General features: G+C 43.4%; 1 protein-coding gene across 1 annotated transcript in view; it reads right to left on the bottom strand.

Annotated features, from left to right (window-relative positions):
• The window catches only part of Nckap5 (NCK associated protein 5), a 1,008,915-nt gene extending 987,012 nt beyond the window's left edge, over nt 1-21,903 (bottom strand). The window contains exon 1 of the mRNA XM_029563242.1: nt 21,534-21,903. The gene's annotated coding sequence lies outside the window, so the exon portion shown is untranslated. The remainder of the gene's footprint in view (nt 1-21,533) is intronic.
• Nucleotides 21,904-25,401: the final 3,498 nt, after the last annotated feature.

Genomic DNA, 25,401 nt, shown 5'->3' with positions numbered 1-25,401 from the left:
AGAGGACCTGAGTTCAGTTCCCAGCATCCATGTCAGATAGCTCATAATCACCTGTAATGCAACTCCAATGCCTTTTTCTGGCCTCTGCCAGCATCTGCACTCACCTGTGCATACCCACACAGAGACACACATACACACATGTAAACACAAATAAAATAAATCTTAAAAAATTAATAAAACTTCTTTCAGAAAATAGCATACATCTAGGGTGTGCCAGCTATCTTTTCCATGTCTTGGCTTCCTGTGAATTTATATATCCTTCCAAATAACTCTGTGTCTCCCTTCCACTCTTAGGAGTTCATGACCTGAGGACAGGAACAACTGCTAGAGATGCTTCAGAAAGCAGAACAAGAATTCTGAGTGGGAGCCTGGCCCTCGGGAGAGGATCTCCTGATCTGACAAGTCTAGAAGCCAATCCAGAAATGGGTAGTGACTCACCATTTTATAGACTGTGTATGGCCCCTGATAAACATACAGTTTGTGACTCCTAATCATGAGTACTCCTAAATATGAGTACTATAATTCACCCACGTAATTACTAATGAAGAAAGACAAAATTGGGGCAAGCAGGATCCTAAAATTGAATAGAGACAGATAGCCATCACACATTAAACATAAAAGATAGACCTGAGGCAAGAGGACAGGGCACAGAGTCTTTGGTCAAATATCTGTCCCCTCTCTGAAAAAGAAACATACAGCTTTCACTGACAGAAATCTCCAGTGCTTCCCAAGGTAGTCACGTGCATACATCACAAGAAAGTTAATGAATAAAATGCTGGACAGAGGCAACTGAATGGAAGCAACAACCCCTGGATGGAGAGACCTCATCTAATAAAAGCTTTTCCATTCAAAATAGGTTTCAGCCAGACATAGGCTCTCCATCCCTCCCTGTAGTATGCATTCTTGGTAGCTCTTTTCAGAACATTGCCAATCCCATTACACATTTGTTTTATATAGTTTTCAAGTTTTCAAGCAGCTCTGAAGTTTCCCTCTGGCCAAAGAACTTCATAAAAGCTACTGGGGGAATAAGAAGCACAGACAAATTGTCTCCCAGGCTTGGAAGCCATGCCTGGCGCAGCTCTGTGCTTGGGCAATGGGAGTGGAAAAAACCTCAGCCAGTCACTAGGGTTTCTTCGAGTTGGGGTCACCATGCAAAGATGAACTAATTAAATACAGTTCTCGTAGGTCATTTGCTAGAATTCACAGTAAGGGCTGGGGAGACAGTTCAGTCTGTAAAATGCTTGTCTGGCAAGCATAAGGGAGGACCTGAGATTGATCCCCAGAACTCACATAAGAATTTAAAAGCTGAGTGTGCTGATACATTCTTGTAATCCCAGTGCTAAGGAGGTAGGGATAGAGGACCCCTGGGGCTCACTGATAGCCAGCCTAGCCTGGTGCATGAGTCCATGGCAGTGAGAGACCTTCTTTCAAAAGCAAGGGTTATGGTGTCCTGAGGAATGACAGTCAAGTTCAATCCTGGTAGAATTTTTCCTGCCCTCTCTGCATTTAGTCTCTAAGTGGTCACAAGTAGGAGATCTGGGTGGATAGAAGTAGGAATGAGCATGCAGAACCTGGCCCAAATCTTTCATCACCAGAATACTTTTCCTCAGTCCTCTCTTGCTCTCTTTTATCCCATGTTCCCACTGGAGGGATTGTTCTACGATCTTCCTCCAGAACCTGGCTGTACTCCTGTCTCTAATCCTGATTGTAAGATTTTTAGAAGAATTTGAATATTAGAAATTATCTTGAGAAAGCATTTTCTTAGTTCCTTCAACACTTAAAACTCCACTTAATCATTTCTTTTCTACTCTCCTTACTCAGCCAACAATTGTATGTGTACCTTGAATTCAATGCTTATTAAAGAACATATTGCCAAGTGGTTCTGTAATTGTTCTCAGACGCATGCCTCATTTCAAATAAATGGTTAGATTCTTAAAAGGAATGCTTCTGCTTTTTCCTCCCTTGCAGTAAAGCCCAGTTTCCCTCTCTAAACACGCAGTAGACACTTGTTAATCCACCATTGCTCTTAAAAGCCAAACCAGAGGGGCTGGAGAGATGGTTCAGCGGTTAAGAACACTGACTGTTCTTGCAAAAGACCTGGGTTCGAATCCTAGCACCCACACGGCAGCTAACAACCGTTTGTAACTCCAGTTCCAGGGGATCCAACAATCTCTTCTGTCCTCCATGGGTGCACTTACCTACATGCAGGCAATACATGCATACACATAAAAAATAAAAATAATAAATTTTTTTAAAAGCCAAACTAGAGAATTTTTCAAAAATAAACATGAATCTATCTTATTTTATCAATCCCATTTTAAATGTCCTTTAAAGATGACTCTATTGGCCAAGAACGATGACTCACACCTGTATTCCCAACACCCAGGAGGCTGAAGCAGGAGGACTACCATAAGTTCAAGAAAAGCCTGGCCTAGAATGAGGTGCTTTCTGAAATAAAATAAAGAGCGAGGGAAAGTATCTCTATCAGTAATGGGCTTGCCATGCAAGCATGAGAACCTGAATTTAGATCCCCAGAGCTCAAGCAAAAAGCTGGGTGCAGAGGCATGTGCCTGTAATCCTAGTGATGGCAAGATGAGAGAGGGACAGGCAGATCCCTGGAAGGTCATTAGCCTGCCAGTCAATCTAATCAACTTGGTGAAGTTCCAGATCAATGACAGACCATGAGGAACAACACTTGAGGTCAGTCAGTAGCTGTCCAGATGTACAGGGGGAGTGACTATGTAAATGCTTCTGCAGAAACTGGTTGCTGTATTGCCTTTAGCTACAGGGAAAATCAGAAATAATAAGACCATAGAGCTGATAGCTCAAAGAAATTCCAGAGATGGAGTTGCACAGTCCCCCATCTTCAGGGAAGAACAAGATACTTTTCAACTTTGATGGAGCTACATCCCAATAAACTATTAAAAGTCATAAATGTACTGGATACACTCTCATCTAGCAACAAGTTGGACTATAGTCTTGGTATTTCCTTCATGTGACCACATGGCTAACCTGGGGCTGTGGCTCCATGCCCAGCATCCCAGACTGTTTCACACTGCCTAGTGACAGCCCAGGAAGGCATCCGCATGCAGAAAACCATTTTTACTGAATGCCCATCACGCTCTCACATCATAAAACAAAAACATTTAAATTGAACCACAATAGTCCAGGACTATTGTATAAGTCTTCCTGGGGAGGTGAACAAATGACTCCTGATAGGGCACCAAGCACAGACCAAATAAATTATTCCACCTACATCTAGTTTGCGAACCAGTGAGTTTCAATGAGGTCATTTACAGGAGCATGAGTGGGGGAGTTACCTACAGGAGCATGGGCAATACAAGAGTGGCTACACCACTGAAGAAAATGTCTCTGCCAGTTACCATTAGCTGCTCATATATCATCTAGAAGCGGCATCACCCTCATGAGTCCCTCCCCTCCTCAATGATGAAACACAAATGAGGTCAATCTTGTACAAGTCCCCTGGGGTCATCACAGCTGCTGAGAGGTCAAGAGGGTAGCAGCCATGTCATGTCCCAAGGACAGCATTCCCCAACAACCCTCTGCAATACCTGTTCACTAATCAGACCACCAAGGCCCAGAGTATGCTTTAGAGATTTTTTTTTCTTAAAATGTCAGCTGTAAGGGGTGTAGGGGATGTGATGGTGACCAGCCTATAACCTTTCTGGTCTATGGTTTCTGACAGTCTTCCTTCTGCCTCATCTTCAAGCTTATTAAAATGTTCAGATCTCTGGACAGGAAATTATCTAAATAACATTAGTAAATAGAGGCACCTATTCCCAGACTCTCCTTTGCACTAATTCGGGAGCAATAGTGTCCATTCTCTCTTCCATTAGCTTGCCATAGACAACTTTCAGTAGAGTCTGGGTCCATGTTATAACTCACGTCTCACTTTTTCATAATGTTTCACAGGATCATAAGTCTTAGATGGACAGTACGGTGCCATATTCATAAAAAGCAGCCTAGTGCCCAGCAAAAAAACCAAACACACAGTTGGTACTGACTGGTTTTTAAATGATGACTGTGCAGTCCCTTGGTACTCACAAACCATGAGTAGGAGCTCGATGTGTGACCACCAGCGTTTGGCTTGCATTTCCATCCTGTCTAACATTGTAGAGCTCCCTGGTGATGCTGCTTTTGATGCCCTGAAGACCTGTACGTTGGCTCCTTAATGTTACCTTACAGAGAAGGGGAGGGCCCACAGACAGGTCCTTGCCTGTCTCTGAGTATGTACAGGCAGTTAATGGTTGTTAAGGGGAGGGGTTATGTGGCCCTGCCTCTCTCTGAAGTTCTACAGTTAATGGTTCCTGGAAGAGACATTTTCTTCAGTGGTATAGCTGCTCATAAGTTGTCAATGCTCCTATAAATAATCCCAGTGAAACTCACTGGTTCACAAGTTAAGTGTAGATAGCAACTTTTCTTTAGTCTGTTGTTACAGCAGCTGGGATGTCAGAGCAGACTCACGAATTGCACTGTAGACTCATAAGATATATCAGCTCACCTAAGCTAACCACTATGATCCTTTGACTGTAGGCAAGTATAGAGCATCATTCACACAGTCATCCAGCTCTTTGTCAGGATTTAACCTGTGCATTGTGTGTGTGTGTGTGTGTGTGTGTGTGTGTGTGCGTGTGTATGGGTACTTGTTTCTGTGTATGAATTCATGTGTGTAGAGGTCAGAGGTCATGTTAAATGTCTTCCACTATTGCCCTATACCTTATTTTGTGAGACAGAGTCCTTCACTGACCCTGGAGCTTATTAGTCAGCCCAGTCTAGTTGAATGGGTAAGGTCCAGAGATCAGCCTGTTTCAGGTATGGAGTATCAGGACCCACTTTTTACATAGGTGCTGAGAATCCAAACTCAGGTCTTTGTGCTTTCATGACAAGAGCTTTAGCCGGTGAATCATCTCTCCAGCCCAACTCTTCCATTTCTAATGTGGAAATTTTTTAAATCTCACACATTGTAAGATTGTGGCAATCTTATGCAGAAGTGCTCTCTCCAATTGGCACCTTACTTGGTAACTTACAGGCAATATTCCTTTTCCTCATCGTATATGGAAACTGCTAAGTTTCCATATAAATGCCTAGTCATTTATAGATTATATTGGGTTACATACAGCTAGTTTTATGCAAATATATAAATATACTTTGTGGAGCTGGGAAGATGGTTCGGTTGGTAAAGCATTTGCCTTGCATGCATGAGGAGGACCCAAGTTCAGATCCCCAGCACACATGTAAAAAAATTGGGCACGGTAGCATGCACCTGTAATACTAGCACCAGAGAAATGGAGACAGGCAGATCTGTGAACCTAGGTAGTCTGCTAGTCTTACTGATTTGGTGGACTCCAGGTTCAGTGAGAGACCCTGACTGAAAGAATAAGGTGGGAAAATACCCCAAACTGATCTCTGTCTTCCACATGCATACATGCACAGGTACCAATATATCTATGTGCACAAACACACATGAATAGGTACCCATGCACACCACACACACAGACACACACACACCCCAAAGTAAATGTACTTAAAGCATATTCCCTGTCAAATGACTAAAAGTAGACCATATGACCAGCTATGCCATTCCTGGGTATTTCCCCTACAACTTCAAGTCAGCAGGTCAGAGATAATCGCACATCCATGTCTTCTGAGCACTGTTCAGGATCACTAAGCCACAAAACCAAAGATGCAGCTCAGTGTGCTCATGTGCCAGTCAAGGTAAGCACACAGTCAGTATTTATTTCTACATGTGAAATTATATACAGTCAATATCAGCCACTTGAGCCTATACTAAACATTCATTTCTGGTTTCTGTTTACTACAATGGCCATAAGCTGAAATAAATCACTACACAGGAACCAGAGAGTGATATGGGATGCCAATAGAGAACAGAGCTCCTGGAGTTAGGAGAGATTGAACTTTTCCCCTATTCCTCCTCTTCTTCTTCTTCCTTCTCCTCCTCTTCCTCTCTCTCTCTCTCTCTCTCTCTCTCTCTCTCTCTCTCTCTCTCTCTCTCTCTCTCACCTTGTATACCCACTTTGATACAAAGCAGGGCATTCATGGGCTCAAGAGCTGGTATTAGCAGGGGGCCTTATCAACACAGATGTTCAAGGTTTGAAACCTTACCTGTGTTCTCTTCTGAAACCCAGCAGGAACCTAGCCCTTAGAGACATGAACAGGGCCTTAAATACCTTCCTAAGGTAATGAATAATGCAATCAGCAGTCTGAAAGGAGGAAATTGCAACTACCAAAATTAGGAGCAGCTGCTGAACTTCAGTAGCAATAGCTGCCGACAGCAGAAATTCCATTTATGAGGCAGCCTGGCTCTAATGAACATTTTTTCAGGCTGAGGTCTGATAGGTACATGGAGAGAAAAAAAGTTTGGGAAGACTCTGTCTGTGTATTAAAGCTACACCACAATGGAACAACAGTGGGCAGTTTTGTAACCAGAAGTGTTCATCTAGATGCTAAGACTATAACATTCCCAAGTGTGTTAGATCATTTGTAATTAATACATTATACACAAGGATGGGTATGTTATTTAAAAAGAGCATTAATCAGCTCAAAGTTTTGGAAACTGAAAGTTCAAACTGTATGTTACCAGATCTTTTGAGTCTCCTACAACCTAGTCACTTCACCTCATGGCAGATGACATCATGATGGCAGTGTGTGTGTGTGTGTGTGTGTGTGTGTGTGAGAGAGAGAGAGAGAGAGAGAGAGAGAGAGAGAGTTATTTTGGATCAATTGGATCTGGAATCAACTAAGAGACATAGCTCTAGAATGATCTGTGACTGAGGAGGTAAGACCCTTCCCCAGAGTGGGCATCACCTTCTGGTGGGAAGCCCAGAGACAAAGAGGTCTAAAGTAAAGGCAGGGCTGCTTGCCTGTCCATCTTCATTTCTTGCTGGTATGTATAACCCATTGTTGCTGGTACTGCTGCTGTCAACCTTGGTTGAGCTCAGACATCGGCATCTTTGCCCTTCCACATGAACTGAAGACCAGTGGCTCTCCGGGGATCCTCCAGGCTTTCATTAACAGATGGGGACTCCCAAGGCATCTAGCCTCATAGACTCAGCAGCTACTGGGTTCTCAGCCTCTCGAGATGCAGAAAGCCATTTCCAGACTACCCAGCTTGTATGGTGTAAGTCAATCTAATAAATTCATACATATGTGTGTGAGTGTATATATATATTAGATAGATAGATATAGATATAGATATATTACAAGTTCTAGTCCTCTAGAGAACCCTGCCCAACATACCTGATAATATAGGACATATCTCAGGGGCAGGCCTGCTTTGCAAGCTCCCGCTAGACCCAAAACCTTAAAGGCTTCACTGCTAATGTTTCCAGACTGGCTATCAAACTTCCAACACATGAACTCACAGGTGACACACTTAAACCATGTGCAAACCATGATATCAGGGGACCTTTCGATTTCCAGATTTCCTCCATGAAGTTAGATTTGAGGTTAGATATTAATACTTGGGACTTTTCAAAGCTTTTAAAGCATTATCTTCTCCCTGTTCAAATGCAACACGTATCTTAAAAGGACAGGGGAACACACTAAAAGGTAGTCAATAAAGCCCTGCCATGGATCAATAGTTGAGTTTCAATCCCGGCTCTGTTACTGAGTTCTTTGACCTTCCATGAGTAATTTGACCTTTCTTGGCTTCTGTTGCTTCCTATGTGTGAGGCATCTTATAAGGAAGAAACAAGAAATGCACAAATCGAATGGCTAATACTGTGCTTGCTATTAGGATGGTTTCTGGCACACTGAAGGTGTTCAATAAGCACCAATGGAATCATGTTATCAAGACACAGTGATATAGTCCATTTGGTAGAGAACTTTTCTAGCATGCATGAAGCCCTGGGTTCCATCCCAGCACTGCATAACCTAGGCATGGTACCCTGTGATCCTAGCACTTGGGAGATGGAGGCAGAGGATGAGAAGTTCAAGATCATCCTCAACTACATACTGAGTCTGAGGCCAGCCTGGGCTATAAGAGACCCTATCTCAAAAAGAAAATTCATGTGGCAAGTCTAGAATGTGGAACAGGGATGATTTTCTAGTGTGCTATATCTAGAGGGAAACCTCCTTCAGGAGAAGGGAGAGAATGCTAAATTATCATTGAAAATGAATATTTGTACCTGCCTCTCCCTCCATACATTCCTCTGCATCAGAGTTCCCTCTCTTTCAGGCAGAGAAGGCCTTTGCCTTAAAGGCCCTTGCCTTATTAGAATAAACACTTATTATCAACCAACAATCTAAGTCAAATTAAATCAATGCCCCAAGTATAGGAGTCTCTCCATCAGCCTAGACTCTAAAAACAAAAAGATTTTACTGAAAACATGTCAACGGGAGATATCTTTTCTCTCCTTGGGTAAATTAGCCATGTCTTCTCCCTACCCAACTGTCCCATCACTACCAGCATCATCACAAAGCAACTCTGTTTGCCTGCAGCATCAATACAACACAGCATTGTGACCCTAGCCATCTCCCCCTCCCCACTGTTACCATGCCCCGTAGTAAGAACAAGGCTGTTGACCAAGAGTTGTATATATGTGTTGGGTAGGAAGAGGAGGTAGCAGGCTACTAACTGTATGAGCTACTTTTCTGGTGCTGTGATAAAATCCCTGACAACAGCAGCTTAGGGAAGGAAGGGTTTATTCTGGCTCAGAGTGAAGGGTGCAGTCCACCATGATGGGGAAGGCATAGCGATAGGAACATGAGTCGGCTGGTCACATTGTATTCACAGTTAGGAAGAGGTGACAGATGAACATTGGGTTGGGCTTACTTTCTTATTATTCAGCTCAGGCCCCCCAGCCTATGGATTAGTGCCATCTATATTTAGGGTGAATCTCCTACCTCAATTAACCCAGTCTAGAAACTCCCTCTAGACATGCCCAGAGGTGTGCCTCCTGGATGGTTCTAGATCCTGTCCAGCTGACAATCAATGTTAACCATCACGCTAACACACCATGTTGATAACCCAAACACTGAGACCAAACAATGTGTTTTTCCAGCCACTGAGAAGTAATGACAATAAGACAGTCATCCCCTATGAAAATACTCTTTTAGCATGAAGTCTTTGCAAACAGTTTACAGTACAATAACTGTTTCTTCGCTTTCACTCACCCTAGCCTCTCCTCCTCCTGTCCCTGAGGAAAACCACATACCATTTCCAAAGATAAATGCTAGACAGCTACTTAGTCAGAAAACTCAACAGACACTGCAGCCGGTAACTCCATGGGCAAGGAAAATAAAGCATGACACAACGAATTAATGCGTGTGTGTGTGTATGTGTGTGTGTGTGTGTGTTCATTTTCATTTTATATATTCACCGTCTATGGCACTGAGTCACAGGATATCTTCATACAAGTCTATACTAAACATTTCATATTCTCCTCCATTCTTTCCTTCCTCTCCTCCCCACTCCTGCTAGTCCCTTTGTACCTCTAAACAGTTTTGCTTCTGTTTTCTTGCTTTCCTGATACCCAGAAGCCTTTGCTCTGATCACAAATGGTTATAGTAAAATCCAGCAACAGCCCAAGAGTTGCTGTGAACAGCAGCCTGAGGGCTTTGTAAGCCATGGACAGTGGTGGAAGGCGCTAAGGCGGGTTGTAGGTTCTCAGTGCTCTGAGTCAGAGCTCAGCTATCTGGGGGATTCCATTCATCCCCCCAGAGGTTAGTAACTCAGAAAAGACAACCAGTTCTGGCCTCTAATGATAAACAAGGGAAAGAACCCAAAACTCCATAGGATCTTGATAGATAAAACAAGCCCTAAGAAAAACTACTTTAAACATTTGGAAAGTTCCAAATGAAGGCAATATTAATAGACACAGCGGGGCAAGGCTAACTACATAACTAGGCTAGGCTATGCCTGGCATAACTGAGTCAGTCTGTCCAACTCCATTTCCCCAGTCCTTCATTCGAATCAGTGTAATGTTAAAGGGAACAACATCCCTCCCTCCTGGGGCCTCCCCACCCACAAGAAGGGAAACCACACTTAAGGTTTGAAATTGATGGTACAGAACCCACATGTGAGAAGCAGAGAGCTGATGACTGTCCCTGGGGCATCTGGGGCAACCATGTGTAATTTAAAAACACACGCTATAAACCTGCAATCAAGGTCCAACAAGAGATTCAGAGTAGTGGTGTATAAACTGTGGTTCCTGAACACTGGAGATTTTAATCTCAGGGGACAGGTCATGTGGAATATTTGGAGCACAAAAAAAAAAAAGTCAGAGGAAGCCAGTTTGGCTCAGACTCAGGGATACAAAGAAAGCAATTAGAAGAGAGGGGAAGTGGTAAGCGTGCTGGCTGGAAGTGGGCATCCCCAGCATCCACTCCCCATTCCTGGAAGGATTCCTCAATAGGTGTGACAGGGAGCACGGCACCTAGCTCAGATTTGGCCAGCTGCACACTGTGGGTGTGGGCCCATCCACACAGCCCTGGGGATAGTGAGGGTTACACCCAGTGCCTACATAGGAGCTCTGCAGTGGCTGCCGAGTACTGGCCTTGCTGCCTTTGCTCAGACACAGAAGCTGTCCACCCCACTTCTGAGAACTGGACTTGTTCCTTCCAGTCTTCTCATTCTCCACACCCTGCTGATGCTGGGTGTAAACACTGACTTGTGAGGCTAGCCTGCTGATGGACTCCATGGCTCCTGCTGCATTATCACATGCCTTTAAAAATGAGAACTATGCTTAGTCCAACGGCAGATAGGTTCTCAGAAAAGGTATATTTAAATGAAAAAAAAGTGTAAGGTCTCAAAAGTAAGCATCTTGTGTGTGTGTGTGTGTGTGTGTGTGTGTGTGTGTGTGTATGTTACCGTGACCTGGCATGTGACAGGCAGCTCCTATCCTCAGCTCCTATCCTCAGACATAGTGATTCCAGATGTTAAGGCTGCCCTTGTCCTCTTATCTCTCCCATCCACTGGATTCTGACTTTCTTGTCTGTATTTTTTAAATATTATTTATTTGTGTATATGTGCATATGTCACAGTTACATGTGGAGATCAAAGCACAACTTGTAGGAGTCACTGCTCTCCTTCCACTATGTGGATCCCAAGAATCAAACCCAGGTTGTCAGGCTTGGCAGCAAGGACTTTGCCCACTGAGCCATCTCACCAGTCCTTCTCTTTTATTTATTTATTTATTTATTTATTTTTGACTAATGCTTATTCATTAGGATGACTCTCCTGCACAAATCCAATTGGTGACACCAAAATTCTTCATATAAAATGTTTGTTTGCTTTATGTTTTTTCTTTTGTTGTCAATGTATCTCTTTTTCATGAAAGCATGCAAAAGACTAGAAAAATGGCAGCACTGAATATCTGAGCGATAGTGTTCCATGTATTTATAAACTTTGTGGTATTTTCCAGTTTTCTATGAATATCATTACAAACATGTAATGGTACATGTAAGTGCTAGAAATCAAAGATAGTCGATGAAAGAATTATCATCAGAAGTCAAGTCACCCAAAGATGTATCAGAATATCCACTGAACTAAACAGGGTCTAGGGTGTGCATGTATGTACAGATGTGTGTACCTATGCATGTACACATGCTGTGCACATGTGTGCATGTGCAGGTATTCATGTGTGTGCTTATGTGTGCATGCATATATATGCACGAATGTATAGTTATGCATATTTGTGTGTGCGTGTGCATATGCGTTTGTGTATACATGTGTGTGGATGTGCACATGCATATGTGTGTATGCTTGTATGTGCATATATGTACATGGATTTTTGTGTGTGCATGTGTGTATATATGTGTACATGAGTGTGTGTATGTGTTTGTGTGTACAGGTGCATGTGTGCATGTGTGTATATATGTATGCCTGTGTGTAGCTGTGTCCCTGTGTGTATGTATGTATGCATACTTGTCTGTATGCATGTGTGTGCATGTGTGTGCACATGTGTGTATGTCTGCTTGAGTGCATGTGCATGTGTCTGTGTTATACACCTTTTCCCTTTGCTATGACCTTCCATAGGGAATCAGAGCAGAGCGTGTCTTTGTTCATTTCAGCTCAAGCAGTAATCAAAGGTCTCTGTGAACCTTGATGGTTGAACACAGATATCTGCACCTTGGTTCACAGGCCTTTTGAGTTCTCCTGGAAACTCCAGGTGCATTCCTCCAAGGTGAAGGAAAGCTGAGCAATTTGTCTCACAGAGTCACTACCCATCAGTCTACAGGCTTGCAAAAATTCCAGGCTAGGCAACAACTACATGCAGAAATGTAACTTAATTAAAGCACATCTCTCTGAAGCCTTGGGGGCTGTTCCTTTTGGCCACCACAAGCAGTTCTGGGGTCCCCTTGGGCACAACATCTAAAAGCAAGCCTGAGAAAGGGCCAGGACACAGCGTGGCAGGTTTAGGTGTGTCTGATGAGAGGGGATGTTTTTGTAAATGCACAAGAATATATGTCAAGGCTTCCCATCACAGGACTAGGGAGATGGCTCAGTCAGGAAAGTACCTACCACACAAGCATGAGGAACTGAATGCAGATGCCCAGAACCCATGTAATAAAGTTGGGCATGTTAGCTTGTGTTTGCAATCCAAGCCCAGTTGTCTTACCCTGCCATGGTATTCTGTTCTTCTCCCAGGAGTTTAGGATGCGGATAAAGTCATTCTGTGAGCCAAACCAGATCCGTTTCTAATATGGCACCAGTGGGTATAATTGAAAGGAGGATGTAGTACTGCAGAGATAGCTCAGTTGGCAAGCACAAGGACCTGAGTTCAATCTCCACATAAAAAGGACAGGCATGGTGGTGTACACCTATAATTCTAGCACTGGAGAGGTAGAGACAGGAGGATCCCTGGGACTCTCTAGTCAGCCAGCCTAGCCTAATGGATGAATACCAGGACAGTGAGAGACACTAAAGGCACTCAGGAAGAACACCTGAGGTTGTCCTCTGGCCTATACATGCATACTTACACATATGCACATACATCTCCACACACATGTGCACCTGAACACATATGAACATGCACAGGCATACTCCCACACAAAAAAAGAAAAGATTTAAGTTTAGACACTGACTGCATGATGAAACATGACCAGAAGGAATGGCTTGGGGAGGAGCATGGGAAAGGGATGGGAGGAGGGAGATTGGGGGCAGGGGAGCAGACAAGAGAGGGAAGGAGAAGTGGGGAGGGAGGGAAGAAAGGTCTGAAACTCAAATACAGCTGTAAAGGTCATAGGGACTGGACACATAAAGGCAGCGCTCCAGAAGAAAGAAAAATAAAATCAACTGCATGATAATCACCAGAACTGACACTGGTCTCTCACTGGCAGATGATAGGGATTTATGTAGATGTGGATGAGCTGGGGAAAGGGTCTCATTAAATGTCTGTAGGAATCCTTACTCAGCATCACAACTGCGGCTCAAAATAAATCAACTCTGCATTTCTATTACTATTTTTTTCAATTATTAAGATGAAGCTAGAAATTTTCATTTTAGGTAAAATCTGCACATTTGAAATGATATCATTAATGAAAAAGCAATCTAACTGTGATGGAGAGCTTTAGCTGTCAACTTGACACACCTGAGTTGAGGGAGCCTCAATTGGTGAATTGCCTCCATTGGACTGGCCTGTGGCCACGTCTGTGGGGCATCACCTTGATTATTGAGTGATGTGGAAGGGCCCAGCCCACTGTGGGTGGTGCCACCCCTGGGCAAGTGGGCCTATGTTGCATAAGAATGCAGGCTGAGCAGACAGAGGCCAGGGGAGCAAGCCAGTAAGCAGCATTCCTCCATGGCCTGTGCTCCAGCTCCTCCTTCCAGGTTCCTGTCCTGAGTTCCTATCTTGAGCTCCCTGATGAACTGTGACCCAGGAGATGTAAACCAAATAAATCCTTTCCTCCCCAAGTTGATATTGGTCAGTGTTTTGTCACAGAAATTGAAGGCAAGCTAGAACAATAAGCTTTTCTAGACAGACCAAAATATATCAGAATGCCAACAAAGCCCCTGAAGTTGCTGGGTTGTGATTTCTGAAGTGTACTCGGCCTAAGGTTTATTATAGCCTTACAGAACAAATTCAGTTTGTGCTTCCTTGGTGTCCTGATTACACGGTGATGATGCCTCCCTCTGTGTGTGCCTGTGTATGTTTTGTGGTAATGTTCATGTCTCTGTGTGTGTGTGTGTGTGTGTGTATGTGTGTGTGCATGTGTACATGAGGAATGGGGAAGTGGGTGCATGCATATGCATCTGTGTGAACATGAGAGAGGTCACCCTTGGTGTCATTCCTCAGGTGCCATCCACCTTATTTTTTTGAGACAGTTTCTCACAGTCCTGGAGCACATCGATTAGACTAGGCTGGCTGGCCAGCAACCCCCAGGGATTCTCCTGTCTCTACTTCCCCAGTGCTGGGATTACAGATGTACGCCACCATGCCCAGCTTGTTTATGTGGAGATTGAACTCAAGTCCGTGTACTTACCAACTGAGTCACCTCTGCAGCCTTGCATCCTCCTTTCAATTACACCCACTGGTGACATACTAGCAAGGGATCTGGATTGGATCACAGAATGACCTTATCAACATTGTAAGCTCCTAGGAGAAGAACAGGATGCCACTTGAGGGTAAGAAAACTGGGCACCAAGTCAGGAAACAAAGATTCAACCCTTCTAATAGCCAGAACTAGCAGGATGATCAGGAAAATCTGTGTTCAGACCCTACTTCCCCACTCTCCTCTGAGATTGAGATCAATATATTTAACTTGTCTGACGTTATTTCCTTAGGTTTAAATATAAAACTTGCCCTGCCTGCCTTACAACATTATTGTAAAAGTCAAAGATGATCTAAGAAGGCGATTTACACAGGTCATAGGGATCAATCAATTCAAGATTTTTAATTTTTGGCTAAGTTACTAGACTACATGGGCTCATAAAGAGAAAAAAAATCAACCATCCCAAATTTTCACAATTTCCCCTTGAAAAAGCAAATAGTATATATGATGTTCAATGATGAACAATGTTTGCCATTTTTTAAAATATTTTATTTATTATTTTTATTTTATGTGTATGAGCATATTGCCCGCATGTAGGTAAGTGTCTTGCTGTCGGATCCCTTGTAACTGGAGTTATGGACAGTTGTTAGCTGCCATGTAGGTTCTGGGATTCAAACCCGGGTCTTCTGCAAGAACCACCAGTGTTCTTAATTACTAAGCTATCTCTCCAGTCCCAGTTTCTGCCATTTTTACACACAAAGAGAAAGTAGGAAGGAATTAGCCATAATATGGACCTAACAGTGGTATTATCAAAATCACTATTTTTAGTGAAAGTCATGGGATATAGAATACTTTTAAGAAAATATTTTATTATTTTTATTTTTATGTGTATGAGTGTATTGCCTGCATGTATGCAAGTGTACCTGCAGAGTGCCTGCAGAGGTCAGAAGAGAGTTTCAAATTCTCCTGGAACTGGAGTTATAGAAGGTTGCTAGCTGTTATATGGGTGCTGGGAATAATTAGAACCCAGGTTCTCCAGGAGAGCAGTAGCCAATGCTCTTAACCACGAAGCCATCTCTCCAGCCTCGAGATACAGAATTTCAACCAAACAGAACCCAAAGGCTGCTGACTTTTCTCTATTATCTAGCCTGAGAGGGGAGGGTTATCTGATTATAAGGGGAACATTCTAGCATCTAGAATGTGTCATACATTAACCATTTAGGATCTAATCCCCACTTTCCAGAACCTAGCCTACAGACTCACACTTCATTGCAGATATCATCAGTGTTCATCAGGGGTCACTAGTGCCCTAATCTGATAGTTCAGGCCACAGGACTGGACTGCACCTTGCTAAAATATGAAGCAGATTACTGCACTAGATTAAAGTCATTAAGATAGAAACAAAACAGGAAGTCTAAGGTGAATGGACAACACCCAGAATGACCAATTACAAATAGGGTTAAACTAGAGGTTAAGAGCATAAACTTTAAGTTTCAGAAAATCAAGGGGTTAAATCTAAACTCACCACTCTCCAGCTCTGTGACTTAGGAAAGCTACTCATCCAGGCAGTCTCTGCTTCCTTTTTGTGAACAGCAATGCCTACTTTAGGCAGGCTTTTGGGTGGATTAAATAGGATACTGTATGTAGAATGCTGTGTAGTGCATGGCTCCTGATAGGCCCCAGGAAATGACAGCCACAGCCATCACCCGAGTACCCCAATCCAAGAGCAGGCTGGCTAACGATACCTACATGGATAGATGTCAACTTTGAACATTAAGGTATGTTTCCCAGATAAAGCTACTGCCTATAAAACCATCTCCCACCAGAGAGACCTTTCCAGCTGAATCACACATATGAATATCCCTATGGTGAACTCTCCTTTAAAATACAGACTTGCTGGGAACATGTTGTGCATGCATCCCATATCAGTGTTTACTGTGCATATAGTGGCTACCTACACAAGACTGAGCCCTTCAACATCCCCCACCTCCCACAGTCTCCATCCTCTCCCACTGGCGCCACCAAGCTGTTTATGGCCTTCAATCACAGAATGAAGGGGGTCTCAAGTAAACACTATTCAAATCACACTATTATGTTTCTGCTGTTATGGGAAGAATGCTGGGCTGTCCACTGCCACAGCAAGGGCTCCAGGTTCCTGACCCCACCTTCATGAACAGAGAAGACAGAAGCAGGGTGGCCCTGGAGCTAGCCGTGATTGCACTGCCTCCCAGTTCCTAGATCTATGCTAACGTAGACACATTGGTAGATTCCATTATCCTGTTCCAAGAGTTCCTCTTGGCACTCTGCCCACTGCCACCTAAATCAATGAGAAAACTTTTTTTTCTACTTAAACCAGTCAAAATGGGCTGTGGTATCCATCACTGAATCCTGGTCAATAAAGAAATGTGTACTACAAAGATAAAGAGATAATAGGAGAAGCATTGATAGTAATAAGTGCAATGAGAAAACTTATGTGCAGGTCAGCAAGATGGCTCAGCTGGTAGAGGCATTTGCCACCAAGCCTAATGACCTGGGTTCAATCCCTGGGAACCACATGGTGGAAGGAGAGACCCACCTCCTTCATATAGTCCTCTGACCTCCACATTCCTGCCATGGCACATGTGTGCCCACACAAATATGCACACAAAATAAATAAATGTAAAAAAATTAATGTAAAGAAAAACCAAGGTAAGATGAGTGAATTTTTTTTTCAGGTGAAGTGCTCAAGAGACCTAACTGATTATGAATATTGTATACATGTGTCTCTCTGTGTGTGTATGTGTATGTGTATATCTGTGTGTGCGTCTGTGTCTGTTTCTGTGTCTATGTGTGTTTGTGTGTGTTTATGTGTATGTACTTGTGTGTGCAGGTGCATATGCACAGGCATGTGGAGACAAGTGGAAAGCCTGGAATATCATTATCATTATTCAATGCCATCCACTTTGTTTCTTTGAGAGAGAATCTCACTGGCCTGAGAATTGCCAAGTAGACTGTCTGGCTACCATGAGCCCCTGGAATCTGCCTGTCTCTACCTTCCAGCACTAGTACAGCTACATTCAACTGTTATTTTTCTTTTTTCATGGGGGTTCTGGAGATGGAACTCAAGTCCTCATGCTTACAAGACAAGCACTTTACCAAATGAGGATCTCCCAATCTCCTCAGCCCTGATGAAGTGAATTTAAACAGAGATGTAGATAGAGCAAAGAAAGAACTAAGTAAAGAGTTTCAGAAAGAAACTTCTAGGCAAAGCAAACATCAATAGCTAAGGCTTCAACCTGGAAACAGTTTGCTAAGTTCATTCCTTAGAGAACAGAACAGCATGATTTGGGACAAGTGACACAAAATAACACACAAACCTAAACAGGGCTCAGAGCTGCTTGAAGTATGGCCCACAGACTTGTGCCAGTCTGCAAACAACATGCACAAGAGCAGTGCAAAACTAAGAGTAAATACAGGTTGGTAAAACGGTTCGGTGGGTAAAGCACTTACTTTGCAAGGGTGAGGGCATAAGCTCAGGTCTCAGAACATGCTAGTGCTCTTTACTGTTACTTTACTGTTGCAGTATAAAATGCCCTAACAAAAGACAAGTTAGGGCAGAAAGTCTTATTATTTCTAGAGGGAATACACTTCATATGGCAGAGAAGGTATGGCAGCAGGAGTATGTGGCTAGTCTGACAGTCCCAAAGCAGACTGATTACATTTCATCCACATGCAGGAAGCAGAGAAAGAAAACAGGAAGTGAGGCCAGGCTATAAAACCTGAAAGTCCACCTCCAGTGATGCACTTCCTCCAACAAGACTCTACCTCTTAAAGGTTCCATAACCTTCTCAAACTGTACCACCAGCTGGAGACCAAGTATGAAAACACATGAACTTATTGGGGGGGGGGGGGGCATTGCACATTCAAACCACAACATCAGGTAAAAAGCCATGCATGCCTGTGATCCCAGTGATGGTAAAATGGGAGGGAAAGACAGAGCCCTAGAAGCTCACTGGCCAGCTAGCCTGGCCTACAAGGCAAAGTTCCAGGCCAATGAGAGACATATCAAACTAAAGAGTGGAAGGTGCCTAAGAAGCAATGGCCAAGGTTATCCTCTGACCTTTACATGTGTACTATGCATGCATGTGTACCCACACCCACAGGTGCACACACAACACATGCACACAAAAAATACATACAGGAATACATACATATACACACACAAAGAATAAGTGCTCACAAATTTCATGGCAGTTTCATACCACCACAACATTAAAGCAATATTTGAATCACATTTTATAAAACTACCAATACACTACCGAATGAGAATTAAAAGCAAAACTAGTGCATAGATACCTTGAAAAACATCATTCTTCAAGTTTAACCCCTCCAACTCTTCCTGAAGATAGTATTTTCAGCTTTGTAGGAGCCAAGGGGATTCTGCAGCAATGACTCAACCCTGCTATAGCAGCTTAGAGGCAGCCACAGACAATATGTCAACAAATAGGTATAGCTGCCTTCCAATAAAATTTTATCTACACAAATACATAGTGGACAGGTTTTTGCCTGTGATCTGTAGCTTGTCAACCCCTAGCCTAAGATACAGGAAGGAGATTGGACTTGACTTTAAAGACAACAAGACCACCTGCCTAACTGCAGCCCTCCCTCTCTCTTGATCGTCCTCCTTATTGCCTGAGTGTTTTGGTAGAGTCTCCTTGTCTTGATTCCTAAATCAGAAAAGCTGTTGGAGCTCTTCCCAGTCAGTTCAGGCCTTTCTTCATAGCAATCCTGTCAGAAGTATCTTCTTATAGAGAGTGTCTGTGGAGTGATCATAAATGGAGTCATAAAAGGGACATATATATGTGTATATATATATATATATATATATATATATATATATATGTATCACATCCCTCCTCCAAAGAATCAAGAACAATCTAGGAAAAGGGAATGGAAAGACTGAAAGAACCAGAGGTTGGGGAGGACAGGACCAAAACTGTCTTCTGGAAATGACAGAACTTCTATACTTACAAGCTCACAGCAGTTGTGGCTGCCGGCACAAGACCTGCACAAGATCAAGCCAGTCAACATTCCAGCCTCAGGGGTAGAGAGGCTCACGGAGTCTACCACTAGCTGAGGAGATTGACAGCTGATGACTTCTGGAGGAAGAAGAATCAGTTTTTTTCAAAGGTGTGGCGCCTGGTAGGTCAACTATGCTAGAGTGGCTGGCCCACACCCAGGAGTATGTGAGCAGCACAAATTGAAGCCAGTGGGTTATTTTTTTTTTTTTTTTAAAAAGGCTGATATAAGGTTGGGAGGTTTGGGGGGATAGGGTAGGAGCGGATCTGAGAGGAGCATGAGAGTGGAGTGGGGGTGAATATGATCAAAATCTGTTGTATTCATGTATGAAACTCTCAAAGAATTAGTAAGATTATATTTAAAAAGAAGTCCCTGCTTAGAGGACTTGTGTCTAAAGGCAGAATCAGCTAGGACTGAGACTCCTCATCCTCAAGGAATCACCATGGTACCCTTCATCCTGCACTGGTTTGATGAGTAACTCAAAGCACAAAGAGGCCATAATCAATCTTTCTCCAGACCCCACCTGCCAAGCCCAGGTTCACCAATCCTCCAAGTCAATGTATCACCTCACCATCCAATTGTCTGAGGTCCACCATTCCATCATCTTTCTGCATAAAGTTGCATTTTGGTCCAAAGGACCTCTGAGGCCAACACAAACCTCTCCATCTTTTAAGATGTCTAAAGTTGCAGGGGCCACACATGTAACCTTGCTTTTCCTCCAGGCTCTGACATTGCTACAGGGAAGCTATTTGCAATCACATACATCTCCATTCACACAGTACCCATTTCCTAAATAGAGTCCTATGTTCACAACAGAGCTAAGTGACTTTTCCCTCACCTATCCAGAGGACACAATCCTGTGTATGCCAGAAGATGAATTCTCCCCAGTCTCCCCAATGGGTCCCTCATCTAAGGGGCAGAGAGCTGAGTCAGATCTTTCTGAAATCTCTTTTATTTAAGATTTCTTTCACTGACTCATGGCACACTTAATGGGTAAAACTTTGCTTTTGCAAGTTCCCTTAAAATACCCCTCCTGGGCCAACCACTGTTTATCTTGACAGCAGGCAGTTCAGAGAATTTTTAAAAGTCTCAGCTTGGCATAGCCTCTGAGCTACTGGCACGTTAAAGATTAATAAAGCCCATTTAACAGAGCTCAGGACGCTGCAATGCGATCCCTCACTGGGAAATGTTCAAGATTCTTTGTTTGTGGTGAACAAAATTGAAGCCAGAGAGGGCTGACCCTGACAAGCCAAGATAGGCAACAATCAGAAACCTTGCGCATCTTTCATCTGGTTCGGAGGAACTGATGCCCAGTGCTTGGCTGTACATCTGCTGCCGGTGCCCAGGTATTTAAGATAAGCAGGGAAATAGGCCCAAAGCTGGAAAACCATCGAACTATAAGTAGCATAGACTCAGCTATGTCTTTTTCCTTATAATGTGAAGAAAGGCTGAGTCCAGAGGAATTCCCCAGTTCAGAGCATCTCTGGAGAAAAACAAATCATCAAGGCATTTCCAAACATGTTGATTTTGGTTCTGGAAAGCAGGGAAGTTAGGTTTGATTTAGTACTAGCCCAGGAGGAAAAAACAAAAACAAAATATTATTCACATTCTTGGGGCTGGTAGCAAAATTAACAAAGCCACACAGAAAAGGAAAATAAAACTCAAACAGGCATTTAGATCAAAATTATCAGTTTCAAGGAGGAAGCAAGTCACTGTCAGATTCCACACACCTGGACACACAGAAGCAGGCCCCAGAAGAACCGAGACGAGGGCAGCACGTGCAAAGCCACCAATGTGAGTTCGGAAACGCCCACGCAGCCTCCACGTGCTGTGTGATGCCTGTGTCTATTTACAGCGAGTGCAGTCCCCTCGGAGTCCTCCAGAAAAATCAGATGTCTGCAAATCAGAGCTCCAGACTAGAGCTCTATGCAGTGACCTTGATTCTCTCCACCAACATCCACAGTCAATGGTTAGAAAAGCAAAGAAAGTTTTATCCTTACCTGAAAGACAGGCCGGTGGATGTTTCCCGGTTAGCCCCCTCAGTGATTTCTGTCCCTGCCCATCAGAGTTCTAACGCCAACCAGGAAGGTTCCTGGGGTTTTCGGATCTTCCTACAAGACTTTTGATCACTGGCTTGCTGGGTCCGGGTTTAACAAACACGCCTGTGTTCTGTGGATGTTTGAATGCAGCACCACACTGGGCACCCAGCCAACACTCAGTTTCCACAGGCAACAAGAGAAAAACTCACACCCTAGCAAGCAGGCTTGGTGTCTTTTAAGGTGGAGGTCCAGGTGTCATCTCTGATGGTGGCAAGCGCTAAAGGTAGCGCCCCTTCTCTTACTTCCCCACTGCCTTGTGGGATTCCCAAAGTTTGTTTTTCTATCTCACTGCCCTGAAGTTCTCTGCTCGATGGGGTTCGCCTGGTTTGCCTTTCCACCAGCTGCACTTTAAATGTATTTTAATTGGCTGGAATGTCGAAAGAATCTATTTGGCAGTCGTTTACATGGGAAGCACGCCCAGGGCAGCTGAAAAGAGGCCCCAGGAGCGGACGATTACTTCATCAAAAGCAGCAGTTTGAATAGCACTGACTTCTACATAACTACGGGGAACTTGGTTCTATAGGCAAGACAGAGTAATTAATAATTTGCTGAGAAAATTCTTCATTCATCTAAAAGCCAAAAAGCAAAACAAGGGGGGCAGGAAATCCCAGTAGATACAAGGGTTCTTCTGAAAGGTGTGATTTATAGCCTCCTGTTCTTTCCACAAACGTTGATTTTGTATCGCATTACAAGGAGGGGCATATGCATAATTTGGTTTGCCTGAAAAGTTAATTCAAGTGATTTTCCTTTTGAAAGAGCCCCTGAGATACATCGTTCTATTGCGTCTTTCTACATTAGCCATATGATACAATAAATATTGTCGAGACTTGTGGCTTTTGCTCATTGTCTTTCTCTTGGTTGCTTGCAGTGATTAGTTAGTGGCCTCACTGCTAGATCCAGCCCGAGTAAATTCACTGTAAGTCAGATAATCATCACCAAATAGAATTTACAAGCCAGATTAGAGTTTAAAATGCTCAAGAAAGGGCTTGGGCTGGGAGATGGCTCTGTAGGTAAGAGCACTTACAGGGTAAGCATGAGGACCGGAGTTCAAATCTCCTGTTTACCTATGTAAAAAGCTGGGCATGATTATGCATGCCTGCAATCCCTGTACTGTTGGGGAGGGCAGAGGAGGATCTCTGGGACTTGCTGGCTGGCAGCCTAGCTCCAGGTTCAGTGAGAGATGCCATGCTGTCTCAATCAAATAAGCCAGAGAGTGACAGAGCAAGAAGACACTAGACATCCTCCTCTACACATGCATGGGCATGTATACATATCCACACACAAACATGTGCATGCATATGTGCATATACTACACACACACAAAGACTCAAAATGTTAATTTAGACAGATTCTGCTATAAAGGAGTCAGTGCATATATATGCATAAATTTCTGAAAATAGAATAGTGATAAAGCAGCCATAAGCTATATAAAATAATAGGTAGCTAGAATAGTCCTCAAGGGCTTCTTGTCCAGTAGTTTCCCAGGAAGCTGCTTTAAGAGTATGTCTCAATTAGACATACAGAATAAAAACCCCGTGTCTTCCAGGTAGCCCTGACAATCCCCCCTCTCTAAGAAGCCCAGCCTTAGTAGGGTGTCTGGAAGGAGGCACACACCCCAAGTTCGCCTCTCTATGGAAAATGTGAGCCAGCGAACACTGACACATTCATTGCATTGCCTTTTCTTCACATCAATAAAACTGTCTGTGGTTCCCAACAAGACAGAACAGGAGAAAGGGTGATGTATGTGTGTAGCTCTGACAATTTGTTGAGCTGCTCAGAGGCAAAACTCAGAATTCTGGAAAGCAAAAGAGAAGGTGGGAGAAGGGACTGGACCAGCTTCGTGTATGTGTGAACAGCAGGGTCCCACAGAACCTGTGCTCAGCAGGGCCCACTACCTGGACCTGGATTCATGTAGTGGTACCTCTCCCCATTATTCTTTTATTACATTTATTTGCTCTGTGTGTGTGTCTGTGCATGTGTGTGTGTGCACGTGCCTGCATGCACATGAGGATGATGCACACATGTGGAGGTCAGAGGACAACTTGCAGGAGTCAGTTCTCTCCTTCCACCATGTGGAAGGACTTGAACTCAGGTCATTGGGCTTGGCAGCAAGCACCTCTACTGGCTGAAGCTTCTCCCATTGCCATTCTTGACTTCTTAACTGAACAAGGGCTTTGGGACTGGCAAATGTGTAGCTGGTCCTGAGAAGAATAGTGGCTATCCATGTGTATAAATGTGGGGATGAAACTGGAGAGCACAGGGAAGACCCTACTGAGGGTATGCATGACCACGGCTTTCTCTAATTTGTCTTAACCAATGTTCTGCATTCAATTTTGGGGCCTCTGGGAGTAGCATGGATGGAGAATGACTATGACAAACACAAGAGGAGAGAGCAATCTGTGGGTTGTAACTGCTTTGCCTTGGTTGAATATATCACTACATGTCATCTGATGGGTTCAGAGAGTTTTTGTTCCCCGTATAATCAGTTCCCCATTGAGTCATCCATAGGCAGAAAGATCCATGCATAACCAACCATCTTCTATTTTCAAATTGATGTAAACAAAGTTAACTTCAGTCTCAAAACCCAGAGTCTCTGCTGAACCTCTACTGTGAAGTATACTAGCTCTCAAGTGCTATGAATGAACAGGCAGGTTTGCCTTCCAACAGGTCCTCTCCATGACCTGTCCTGGAACCTGAGCTGTAGCCTCCCTTGGCCTTAACAGAAGCATACAGAAAAGCTTTCCTGAGGGGACATGGGTCTCAGATGCCAAGCACTTCCTGTCTCGTGCCTGCTAGCTGGACTCCTAACATACCTGACATTGGCACTTATAAGCAAAGCAGATCTGCATTCCAAAGAGAATTTTTGGAATTGACCAATTCTTATTTTTAAAAGGATAGCTGAAGCAAAAAAAAAATAAAAAATTCACTGACTTCTCAGGAATGAAAAAAATCTTCATGTATGCGTATTTATGCACACACATGAATGTATGCACTTACAGAGTCTAGTTTGTACACTTTCTTTTGCTATACATGTTCCTACTTTGTGTCTATGTGTGTGCATACATGTGCTCATGCCAACATCAGATGTCTTCCTCAATCTCTCTTCACCTTATTTTTTGAGACAGGGTCTTTCACTGAACCTCCAGTTTGCTGATTTGGCTAGGTGGTTGGCCAGTCATACATAGGAATCCTTCTGTCCCTACCTTCCAGCCCTCACTAACTATATGCCACTGTAGTTAGATTTTTAAATATATGCTTACCACCAAGCATGGTAACCTGAGTTTGAGCCCCAGGACCCACAAGGTGGAAGGAGAAAACTAACTCCGGTAAGTTGTCCTCTGACCTCCATGTGCACACGATGGCAAGTGTGTTTGTGTGCACAAATACAAACAAATGTAATTTTTTAAAATTACACAAATAGGACATCAGAATCCAGAAAGATGAGACGAAGCAAGGAGTCTCTGAATCCCATGTAAGGCAGCTGCCAAATTGTTAGGAAAAGAGTCAGCATCCCAGACCCCTAGGTTCTTCAGTATACAAAGGGGAAAATTGGGGCAGAGAGTGGTCTGAGACACTGATATTCAGAGGATGCTGATGACAGGCTTCTGTGTGGTGAAACAAGAAATTTCACTTAATTTCCTTAACCATAAGGAAGTAAAAAAAAAAAATCCATGGAAGGAAAAGCGAAAATAGAACATTTGGTTCATTTAATTCAACTAGAATATCACTGCTGGATAATTTATGTGTGTAGGATCCCATGTGGGATAAG

The sequence above is a fragment of the Nannospalax galili genome, unplaced genomic scaffold (assembly GCF_000622305.1).
Source record: "Nannospalax galili isolate Female #2095 unplaced genomic scaffold, S.galili_v1.0 scaffold995, whole genome shotgun sequence".
Taxonomy (NCBI): Eukaryota; Metazoa; Chordata; class Mammalia; order Rodentia; family Spalacidae; genus Nannospalax; species Nannospalax galili.
This window is presented reverse-complemented; position numbering and strand designations above follow the sequence as displayed.